Raw genomic sequence first — 11,281 nt, 5'->3', positions numbered from 1 at the left:
AGACTCTGAGCAAAATTTTGCAAGGCCCTTCCTCCATCTTCCCAGGCACCATCTTGCCAAGCGTCCCAGCAGCCTGGTGTGTTCAGTGCCAGCTTCAACATGTGAGCTCCACCACATCTGGTGTGGGGCTGTGCACCCTTCCAGGCTTCATATATGCTTTTCTTGAACTGATTTTTGGGTAGGACACTCAAATAATGCCCGTGCTTGATTCATATTACACTTTGACCTGATGTGAGCGACTAACACCTTTGTGGAGATTTGCAGTCCGACATCTGCCTTGATGCTCAGGACAATTCAGTAGGTACCTATGGTGTTACTCCACTTTTCAGATGGTGATTCTGCCTTATTTCTTTCTACAGGTGTTAGGCAAAGGTGTGACACTTTACAACAGTTGAGGGATCTCAAAATTTCTGTTACTTTTAATTAAAATGCTACCAGTGGTTTTGTCAATCAGCTAATTAAATATTTATGTAATGGTCCTGATGAATATAATATAAGGTATGATGAAGGGAAAAAAATAAAGGAGGGATGGTTTCAAGGACTTGGGGTGTAGTTAGGAAGACAACATTTACAGTCTTTAAAAAAGGAGCTGAATCAAATAAAGCACATAAGGTAAGCGACAAACAAGTGATACATATTTAACAAATCTTTTGAACAGCTACTATATGCTAGGCACCATTTCAAGGGCTGGGAATTCAAAAGTGTACCAAAGAGACACCAGGCCTGTCCTCTTAGTGCTAATATCCTAGATGAGAAGAAAGGTAACAAGCAAGTGAGAAATCGAAAAGCACGAAAGGGGAGGGGTTAACAAGGCAGGAGGAGTTGAGGTTGGCAGTGGTTAACATTTTAAGTAGGATTTCTCAGACAAACCTCAGGGTCATTTGAGTAAAGCCTTGAGGTGACCCAGGAGAAGAGCAGAGACCCCAGGGAAGAGCATTTCGGGTGGAGGCAGCAGCCAGCTAAAGGCCAGTGGGGGCCTGGGGGCACTTTTCAGAGGTGCTGAGGACAAAGACAGAGGCTGCAGTGGCTGGGGTGGGCAAAGGAAGAGGGGAATAGGAGGAGAAGGAACTGGAGAAATCTCTGGGAATTAGATCTTGCAGGGCCTTATTGATCATGGCAAGGACTCTGGGTTGTTCCCTGAGTGAGACTGGGAAGTCACCGGATGCTTTTGAGCAGAACAGTCACATGATGGGACTTGAAAGGTAGTGAGGTTAAAACAGGGGGACCACTGGGAGACTGCTGTATATTCCAGACAAGAAATAATGACCGCTCAGGGCAGGGTGGGAGCGTGGAGGTGGTGAGAAGTGGTCCGGGAGGACTGGGGGGACTGGAGGTAGGAGTGAGAGAAAGAGCAGAGATGCTGCATGTGCTGGGTCTTGGGGTCTGAGTAATTGTGAGAGAGGGGGTTGCCATTAGCTTCAGAAGGCAAGACTGCCCACCACTCATGCCTGTAATCCTAGCACTCTGGGAGGCCGAGGCAGGTGGATAACTTGAGCTCATGAGTTTGAGATTGGCCTGAGCGAAAGCGAGACCCCCATCTCTACTAAAAATAGAAAAATTGAGGCAGGAGGATCACTTGAGCCCAGGAGTTGGAGGTGGCTGTGAGCTATGATGCCATAACACTCTACCCAGGGCGACGGCTTGAGACTTTGTCTAAAAAACAACAAAAACAACAAACTCTACTAAAAATAAAAAGAATGAGGACTGACAGTTGGCGAATGGGTCTAGCAACATGGAATCACCAGTGACTTTGGTAAAGTCATCACAGTGGAAAGTGTGAAGCAGTGGCTTGAAATAGTTCAAGAGGAAAAGGCTGGAGAGAAATTATAGGCAGCAGGCATAGAATTTCAAGGAATTTTGCTATAAATAGAAAGAAATGGGGAGGAAACTGGAGATAGAAGTGGGGTCAAAAGTAGTTTTAGGCTGTTGTGATTGTTTCACTTTTTTGACACAAAAGAAACAGCGTGTTTGAATGCTGATTTAATAACACAGGGAGCTTTAATGATGCAAGGGGGGGCGGATTTGATGCACCACCACCCGTGAGCAGGTGAGAGACTGAAATCTAGTGTCCAGGCAAAGTGTTCGCCTTGGTTAGGAGCACGACGAGTTCAACTCTAGCCCCAGCAGAGAAGGTAGAACAGAGGGAAGATCAGGCTTAAATTGATAGGCTACTAAGGTTAGAGCCTGTAAGGGGAAATCTCCTACTAAAGGGAGAGGAAAAGAAAATTCTACTCACTTCATACTGCAAGTTGGTGGGTACATGTGGTGAGAGTCTGTGCAAGCAGCCTGTCAAATTTTAACGGTCATTGATTTTAAATCAATGAGAGAACGGGTTGACTGAATGGGTGCCATGGTGGAGCGCTGGGTCTGACAAGAGTTGAGATTTGGCCAGGTGAGCCTGAGGCAAGGGAGTTGAGGTGTAGGTGACAGAGTTATTTCAGTGAGCGTCCATGGAATTAAAGTGGGTAGAGGAGAAGAGAATGTGGAAAATAAACAGGTGGTACCGTGAATGACATCACATTCCCAGTGGGGTTCAAAGGTTGATGGAGCTGAGGTACCAGGAGTGAACTGGAAGGAAGAGAGAGGTGGTTGAAGAATGGGGTGTTCTGGATTAAAATAATGAAGAAGATATTTCACCATTCACTTTCTCAATGGTTTTACTGCTAAAGCTCGGCCAGATCTCCCTGGCCAAGTTCCCAAGAAACAAGATGACCATTCTTTGCTCAAGAATCTTTAAGTGGCTGAATCATCATGAAAGCTTTTAAAATCCATTTGTAGGAAGTAATCATTCATTTCTTCATTTTTATTGTTCAAAACAAATAAAACTGGATGTGCAATAATGAGAGAGAACCGTGTTTGGCAAACAGCAAATGACAATAAGAGCTGGTAAACTAATTTATTTAATAGTATGGTTAATGGCTGTAGTTACGTCATGTATCTTCTTCAAAACCCAAACTACTGTTTCTAAGAGGCTCTTTGAACTACTGAATAGAGTCATCAAATTCCCATTAAGATTTCCAAAGACCCCAGCTAAGGAGGCCCTTTGTGTAATTGAAATGCATAAATGCCCCCAGGTTCTTTCTCATTACCAAAGAATACAGCCTCAATTTCTTTAGTTGCCCTTAAGGGTGGAGGGAACAAAGGGTCTGACAAAGATGCAGAGGTGTGTATGTTTAGGCCGTTGGAAGAGAAAGGGAAGGATGAGCACATTAAGTCTTTAGTGCAGGGTGTAAGTGGATAGGCTACTAAGGTTAGAGCCTGTAAGGGGAAATCTACTAAACAGAGAGGAAAAGAAAATTCTACTCACTTCATACTATTGTCTGTTGCTGAGTAGGAGTGTTTAATGTGTGGGCTTGGAAACCAACAAACCATCAGAATAAAGCTACAGCTCTTGTTCAATTTCTCTCAGATTGGCACCAAAATCATAGTTTGTGCTTTTACCCACCATGAATTTGAATATTTAAGAAGTATGGTTAGAGTCCTAAAGATTACCAAGTATGGGTGTTTTGGGGAATCAACAATCTAAGGAGAATTTCCCAAGTTGGGTTGGTGTGAGAGTGGTATTGTCATATCACCAGAACATTTAGTTTGGAGAACTATTTACCTTATTTTTTTAAAGGAAAAAACCAGCTTTATTGAGGTGTAATTGACATAGATACAGTAGAACTTCTGTAAGTTGACCATCCAAAGAACTGTAACAAGCTGGTCAACATACAGAGGTGGTCAACATAAAGAACTTCCATTGATACATGTCTGGTCTATAGAAATTAGGTCAACTTAAGGAGGCAGTCCGTGGAGGAAGGTGGTCAACTGTGGAGATTCTTCTGTGTTTTAAAACAAAACTGTATGTTTAATGCATGCTGTTGGATGACATTGGATATATGCATACAATGGTGATACTATCTCAATAAACAAAGTAATAAACATGTCCGTCACCTCCAAAAGTCTCCTAGTGTGCTTAATTTAAATTAATTTATTTTTATTTTTTATGGTAAGACTATTTAATGTGAGATGTACCCTCTACAATTTTTAAGTGTACAATGCTGTGTTGACTATAGGCACTATGTTAACAACAGATGCCTAAAACTCATGCATCTTGTACAACTGAAACTTCAGACAACCCCCCATTTTCCTGCCCCCTCACCTCTGACAACCATTATTCTGTACTCTACTTTTATGAGTTTGACTGTTGTACATACCTCATAAAAATGGAATCACATAGTATTTATTTGTTTTTCTGAGACTGGATCATCTCACTTAGCATGATGTCTTCCAGGTCTATCCATGTTGTCATAATGGTACCCTGTTTTCCCGAAAATAAGACAGTGTCTTATTTTAAGGTGTGCTCCCAAAAATGCGCTAGGTTTTATTTTCAGGGGACGTCTTATCTTTCCTGTAAGTCAGTCTTATTTTCAGAGGATGTCTTATTTTCGGGGAAACAGGGTAGGATTTCCTTCTTTTACAAGATTGGGTAATAATTCCATTGTATGTACACACCACATTTTCTCTATCCATTTATTCGTCATTGGACATTTGGGTTGTTTCCCTGCCTTGGCTATTGCAAATAACACTCCAGTGAGCATGAGAGTGAAGGGATAGCTCTTCAAGATCCCTATTTCAATTCTTTTGGATACATACCCAGATGTGAAATTGCTGGATCCTATGGCAGTTCTATTTTTAACTTTCTTACAGAACCTCCATGCTTTTTCCCATGGTAGTTATATTATTTTACATTCCCACCAACCGTGTCTGAGGGTCTGATCTCTCCATAGCCTCACCAGCACTTGCTTTTGGAGAAACATTTACCCTTAATGCACAATCTCTTATTTGAAAAAAAGAAAAAAAAATTCATAGTACAGATAATAAAAAATGAATTTTTACAAAATCGATTTGTCCTGGCAAAGTAACTACCTTGGCAACATAATCCCAATAGAACAGAGTGTCAGAATCTCAGCCAAGTGCGAGATTTTTATCTCTGTAGAAAGTGGGCAGGATCAGAGAGTTGTGCAAAATGAATCTAAGGCATAATGATCTTTTCCAACAGAATATTTAAGAATCTGTTAAAAATAAGAAGTAGTAGCTGTTCTTGCTTATTAGTAAGAGGACTAGGAGCAGACCGGTTGGTAGTACCCAGAATTTCACAAGCAGAGTAAGTCGTCACAACTGACATACCTGCTCCATGTGTCAGTGGCTTCAAAGCCACTGAGCCCTTCAGAATCATAAGATTTGATTCACAGGCTAGTTGGAGGAAGGTTTTTCAAATAAAAAACATTTCTGCCTTTTCCTCGAATTCTGCTTTTTTGTTGCGTTACTCGCTGATGACTCAAGTGTGTTTAACCTTAAACGAGACTTCATTTTTCAAATTGCATATGTTTGTGTCATAGAACATTCTGGAAAGAACTGTTCCAACTCTCCAGTCCGCACATGTTTAGGCTTGGCCTACAAGAAAGCTTTCTTTGTTTTTGTCCTGTTGCCTTATTTATTTGCTTTACTTTACATTGGCTTTCAGGGTAGGCTTTCAAAAACTGCTTTCTACCCTTTGTTTTTATCAACACTTAAAACATTTTAAATTAAAATTCCTGGATGAAATAGAACTCCCTTGACACTGATTATTAATGATGTGAATAGGCCTGTAGAGGATGTACTGTAACTTTGGTGTTACTCTAAGAGTGGATAAAATGTGTTGCAAAGAGAAAGAACTCATCTAAAATATGGGGATGGGGCAGGAGGTGGTGGGAAGTCCAAATTTCTCAAAAATATTAAAAAACAGAATGAGTATTTTCAGGGCCTGTGGTCCCCTCGGGATGTGCGGGCTGGCCCTGAAGAAAAACAAGTCCATGCCTGGGGTTTCACAGCAAACAATGACTGCCAACGAGTCTCCTGATGACTTTTGTCTTCCTAAATCTAATCCCGTGATAAACCTCTTGTTTCCTACACTTGACGGGGCCCCCTTTTACTAGTCCCAAATCCATCAGACACATTGTGGTTGGCTCATTGTGACCAAACAGAGCTGACAGTTTCCTTCCTCAAAGTAAACAGTGCTGGTACTTAGACACAGTTCAAAGGCTTTATCACCCCAACGTGGCTATTCTTTTTAGGCGCGTGAGTAGGGCTAACTCTCCCTTCTAATTAAACAACTTTATCCTCCACCAACATTCCTAATTTCTACCAGTCGTGAAATACTGTATAATTACTCAATCGCTGGCCTGTTTTCACAGCCCTCATTGTTTTCCTGGATTTTCCCCCCTCCTCCTGTTCACCACAATCACCATTAGCCCCCCATCCTCATTTAATTTTGTTGCCATGTGTCAAGGCAGCATTTTGCGCCCTTAATGGAATAGGGGGCCCTGTTCCTGCCATCTTGGTGTTAGATTTCCCTCTGCTCTAACCCTGGATAAATTACTTCTAATCTGGTCGATGTGGTGTTTGCTTTGGCCTTCCTTTTTGTCATTTTCGTCGTTACCATTATGTGGGTTCACTGGAGGGGAGATGAAGAAAGGCAGGGCCTCCCCTGGCAGAGCCGAGCCCCGAAGGTGTATGATGTCAAGCCAAGTTCTTGGAAGGGACGCGCTCTGGGAAAACAATGTCCTGCCATCGAGCGGGACTCCACGGTTGCCAAGAGGAGGACGCGTTCTCATGCTCTCCAGAAGACAGACCATTCATGCTTTCTATTGTTTCCCCAGGCACTAGCTTCCTTCTGTTTATTCCAGCTTCAATAAACCAGTGAGTCACCCTGCTTACTTCTGAGTCCACGTGACTTCCCTCCCCAGGTTCATTCCTGAAGGAGCCTGATGAGAGACTTGAGCTGAGCAGTGGCCGAGGCAAGAGCTTTGTTCTGAGTCTTTTTCTGTAAGGCTGGGCTTTGTCTCATAACTTCTGATAGAAAAGTGTCGGAAGCCAAGGTCTTTGGGTGCCTTTCAGCTTCCTTGATGGCGAACTTCTCAGAACCACTGACCCAAATCTCTGCCTTGCTTCAAGACGCTAAGCATCGTGTTGGGCTGTCATTAACTGATCATTAGTTTACATGGGATAGGAGTTCCTAACACAACATTCATTATTAAAAATGACCCTGCACATCCTCTAGGTAAGTGCTGTAAACAGGCAGAAGGGAGGGAAGGCTCTTTAGGAAGCCTCCCAAGAGAGCAGGACTTCCTGATGGCTCTGTTCCTGACAGGCAGCAGGGTTTGGACAAAGGGCTGTGCTGACGGAGTGGGCAGGGGCTCCAGGAGATGGCAGTGCTGATGCCACACAGGGGGAAGTTGCCCTGCCAGCTAGCTTGGGGAGGACCGCCTGCTGTCCCAGGGACTGTCCTGCCTCATCGGTTTATGAGGAGGGATTCTTCTATAACGGGCAGAAGGAAATGAGAAAAGGAGTACAAAGAGGAGATGGATTTTACTTTCAGAAAAGGTGGGTTTTTTTCCTCCCCAAGGGGACAAAGAATTTATCCCGGTTTATATCTAACCCACCAAAAGTAACACAAAATTGTTAATGACCTTGCCTCCCTAAGGGACTGGGCTTTAAGAGAGGGAGAGATCAGAAGAGGCAGAACCAGATAGCTCTGCCTTGGGGGAATTTCAACCCCCATACCACACCTCCTGCCGCCAATATCGCGTCTTATTTGGGCATAGAGATTCTGTAAAGACTTTTCTGTTAAGGCTGGGCATGGTGGCTCGCACCTGTAATCTTGGTACACTAGGAGGCCAAGGCCCGTGGATTGCCTGAGCTCACAGGTTTGAGACCAACCTGAGCAAGAGTGAGACCCCTTTTCTAAAGATAACTGGGTGCTGTGGTGGGCACCTGTAGACCCACTTACTCGAGAAGCTGAGACAAAAGAATCGCTTGAGCTCGTTTGATGTTGCTATGAGCTATGACTCCGTGGCACTCCACTGAGGGTGACAAAGTAAGACTTTGTCTCAAAAAAAGGGGGGGGGCTTTTCTGTTATATGTCAGGGGATCTGGGTTTCAGGCCTCTCTTTGTCACTAAATTGGGGCAACCATGTAACTTCTCTTTGGATATAGCATCATCCTCTACCTGTGAAGTAGGAAAATCATCTTCCTGGGAACTTGAGAGTTATTGGGAAGTAGAGGTTGTGACATCTAAGCTGGGCCTGAAAAGAGTTCACATTAGCCGGGGGAAGGGGGCAGGGATGGCTGGAGTGGACAGGGGAGTGGCTCCAGGTAGAGCCACGGCTGTCATGAAGTCTCTGAGCTGATTTGAGCAGTGAAGGGAAAGACACTCAGATGGCCGGAGCTCCGGTGGCCTTAGGGGCAGGAGGGGTGGGTGGGCGGGGGAACCAGGCCAGAGGGACACAGGCTAGGGAGACAGAAACCAGCCCAGAAGATGCTCATACAGTACTTTAAAGACTTTGATGTTAACCCAGTAACACTGGGGAGCCTATGAATTGTTTTGGCGGGAACTGGCCAAAGGACCATAGGGTACAACATTGTCCTCATCTCCTGGACATCAGAGGAGGTTGACTGAGGGAGGCATAGAGAACTGCAGACTTCAAAGACTTAATACAACTTTTTTAAGTTGCCAAGGTAAACAAAATATTACCTCCCTCCCCCCGTACCCTGCATTTTGCCAAAAGAAAAGGCATTGACAGAAGCAACCGAGTCTGTCACCATGAGCCTCCTCCCTCTCCTCCTCCCCTCATTTTTTAAAGAAGAAAGAGACATTTTAGCAAAAAAAGGGAAGAAAAGGAATGGCCAATTTCAGAATGAGGGAGGTTATTTAAATTTAATTAATTTGGCTCTAGGAAGAAAAACTATGTTGCTGTTGTTTTGTCTTGGTCCTGGGAGAACTCTTTTGCAGCCTGGTATTCATTGGTATACTGGCATTTGGAAACCAGTAGTCAAGGTAATCTGTTCTCTGGATAATGAAAAAAAAAAAAAAAAACCCAGGCAGATGTGGGTAACGTTATGGGAGATGGAGAGGAAATACTGTGCAGACGTTCATGTTGTTCAGGAATGGAGGGGGGGGATGATGAATATGAAAATCCCCAAGAATGCTTGTGCCATCGGAGGTACTTCAGAAATGCTAGTTGAAACTTAAGCTTACTGTGGTGTCAACAACAGCTGATCTTGACACGGAGAACCACTGAGCACTGTGTTTTAATGGCTGACCATTTGAGAGGTAGCTACGATAGGTATTATTATTCCTATTTTACAGATGAGAAAGTGATTTGAGAGGCTCAGTGACTTTCCCTTACGCATTATCCCCTCAGAATTTGAACTCTGATCTGTTGACTTCAAGGAAAAGGAAGGGGAGATAGCACGGTGAGAGGTGAGTTGGTATCCGTGCAAAATCACAGGGGCAGAGGCAGGATTTTGAGGCTGGGACAGAAGATGGAAAGGAAGGCAGCAGAGAGGAAGACCGCGGTTTGTTTTGGTTCCATGTTGTGTATCTGGGATGACTGACTTTCGACTGGCAAAATCGCTTTCGTCTGTGTTGTGAGCGGTTCTAAGGACATCTACGTGGAGATTGTAATCGCGCTCCATTTCACCAACGTGCAGAGAGAGACTTTCTTCCCACTCCAGACACATTCCGACTGCCTCAGTCATGCTCTGTACTGAGTGTGTATGTATTTGGAGGATGAAAACTAATTTCAATACTAGCACATACACATGTAAAGAGAATGACTCACCCAGCTGCTCTCAACTAATGGCACAATGAATTTTTGTTGATCTCTGAGGGCAGCCCAGCAGGCAGAGAGACCCTTGGTTCTGGAGTCCTGCCTTTCTGAGACTGAACCGTGACTCTATCATTATGAACTGTGTAACCCTGCACAAGATACTTAGCTTGTTTGGATTCCTGAGTTGCAAAAATAATTATAGAAAATCCAACACATTTGCTTATTCCACAAGTATTAATTACATGTTTGTAATGGGCCAGGCACATTTTAACCTTAAAGATGCTAGTAGTGAACAGAACAGATCAAGTGCCTACCCTCAGAGAGTTTGCAGTTGGTAACAACTGATGTGGGCCAGACACCGAGCCTGACACATCACAGGCACTTCCTTGTCTTCTCGGGACTCTGTGAACATGGGTAAGAGAGAGCTGACAATATCGTGGTTCGCTTCCCTGCCTGGAATGGCTTCAACTTCTAGATTTGTGCAGCCCTATACATCAGCCACGAGGTGTATGTGAGTTTTGAGCACTTGAAAAGTGGCTCGTGTGATTGAGAACCTTATTTTTAAAACGCATTTTAATTTGTTGAAATTTAGATTTAAAACCTAAAGCAGTATAAAATTGTGTTATCCTAAACACACTTGGTTTTTGTTTTCATATTTTGATTCTGCCGTTAGAAATTTAGCTTCTGAATTGACAGGCACTATTAGTATACAATACATATCAAATTTTAAAGAATGAATATAAAAAATAAGGTAAAATATCTCAATAATCTTTTACATGGACTACATGTTGAAATAACGTTTGGTGTATATTGGGTTAAATAAAGTATATTATTAACATTAATGTCACCAGTTTACTTTTTTCACATAGCTATTAGAGAATTTAAAATTGCATATAAAGCTCCTATTACATTTCTGTTGGACATGGTATGCAACAGACTGTGTTTGTTGGCTAGACATGGTTCTATTCTGGGATTAGAATTGTCTTTGAGGGTATGAGGTAGAAAAACTATAGGTCACATCAACAGTTGCTTCAAATACTTCAAAGCCATGTAAGGTAACCTGTTGTGTCTGAGGCATTTTGTCAATGAAATAGAAGTGAAATGACATCTTAACTGTGTACAGGGTCTCTTTTACCAGCATTTGTTGAAAAAACACAGGGGAAAAAAGTAACAAGATCACAATGTCAGAAGAGGAAGTGGGAGAATTACATAATCCTCAACATTTTAGTAATTATGGCTGGAACAGGAGATGTTGGAGAAAGTGACAAATGGGTCTGTCTTTTCATGTGGGAGAGCTGGTTGATACCGTATATTCTAATTAATTCTTTGTGTTTCAGATGCTGGCTAGAAATTAATACATATCTTTTGTGGCCTTTACATTTCATACAGAACAAACTACTTCCTCCTCAATTAAAAAAAAAAAAAAAGCTGACACAGGCATTAGTCCCCGTATCTAATTTATCGTAGAGTTGGCAATAAGTAATCCATCCATTTAATTGTTTATTCATTAAGAAAGCTCAAGGAACTCACATACGAGTTTATTTCTTTTTACATTTGGAAACGGTATGGAGAAGTAAGTCCATCATTTGCGTAAGCACCAAATTCTCCCGAGGGACCCCACGTTGGCAGAGGGTGAGTAGCTAGAT

Source organism: Nycticebus coucang, chromosome 20 (assembly GCF_027406575.1).
Source record: "Nycticebus coucang isolate mNycCou1 chromosome 20, mNycCou1.pri, whole genome shotgun sequence".
NCBI lineage: Eukaryota > Metazoa > Chordata > Mammalia > Primates > Lorisidae > Nycticebus > Nycticebus coucang.
Note: the sequence above shows the minus strand (reverse complement) of the source record.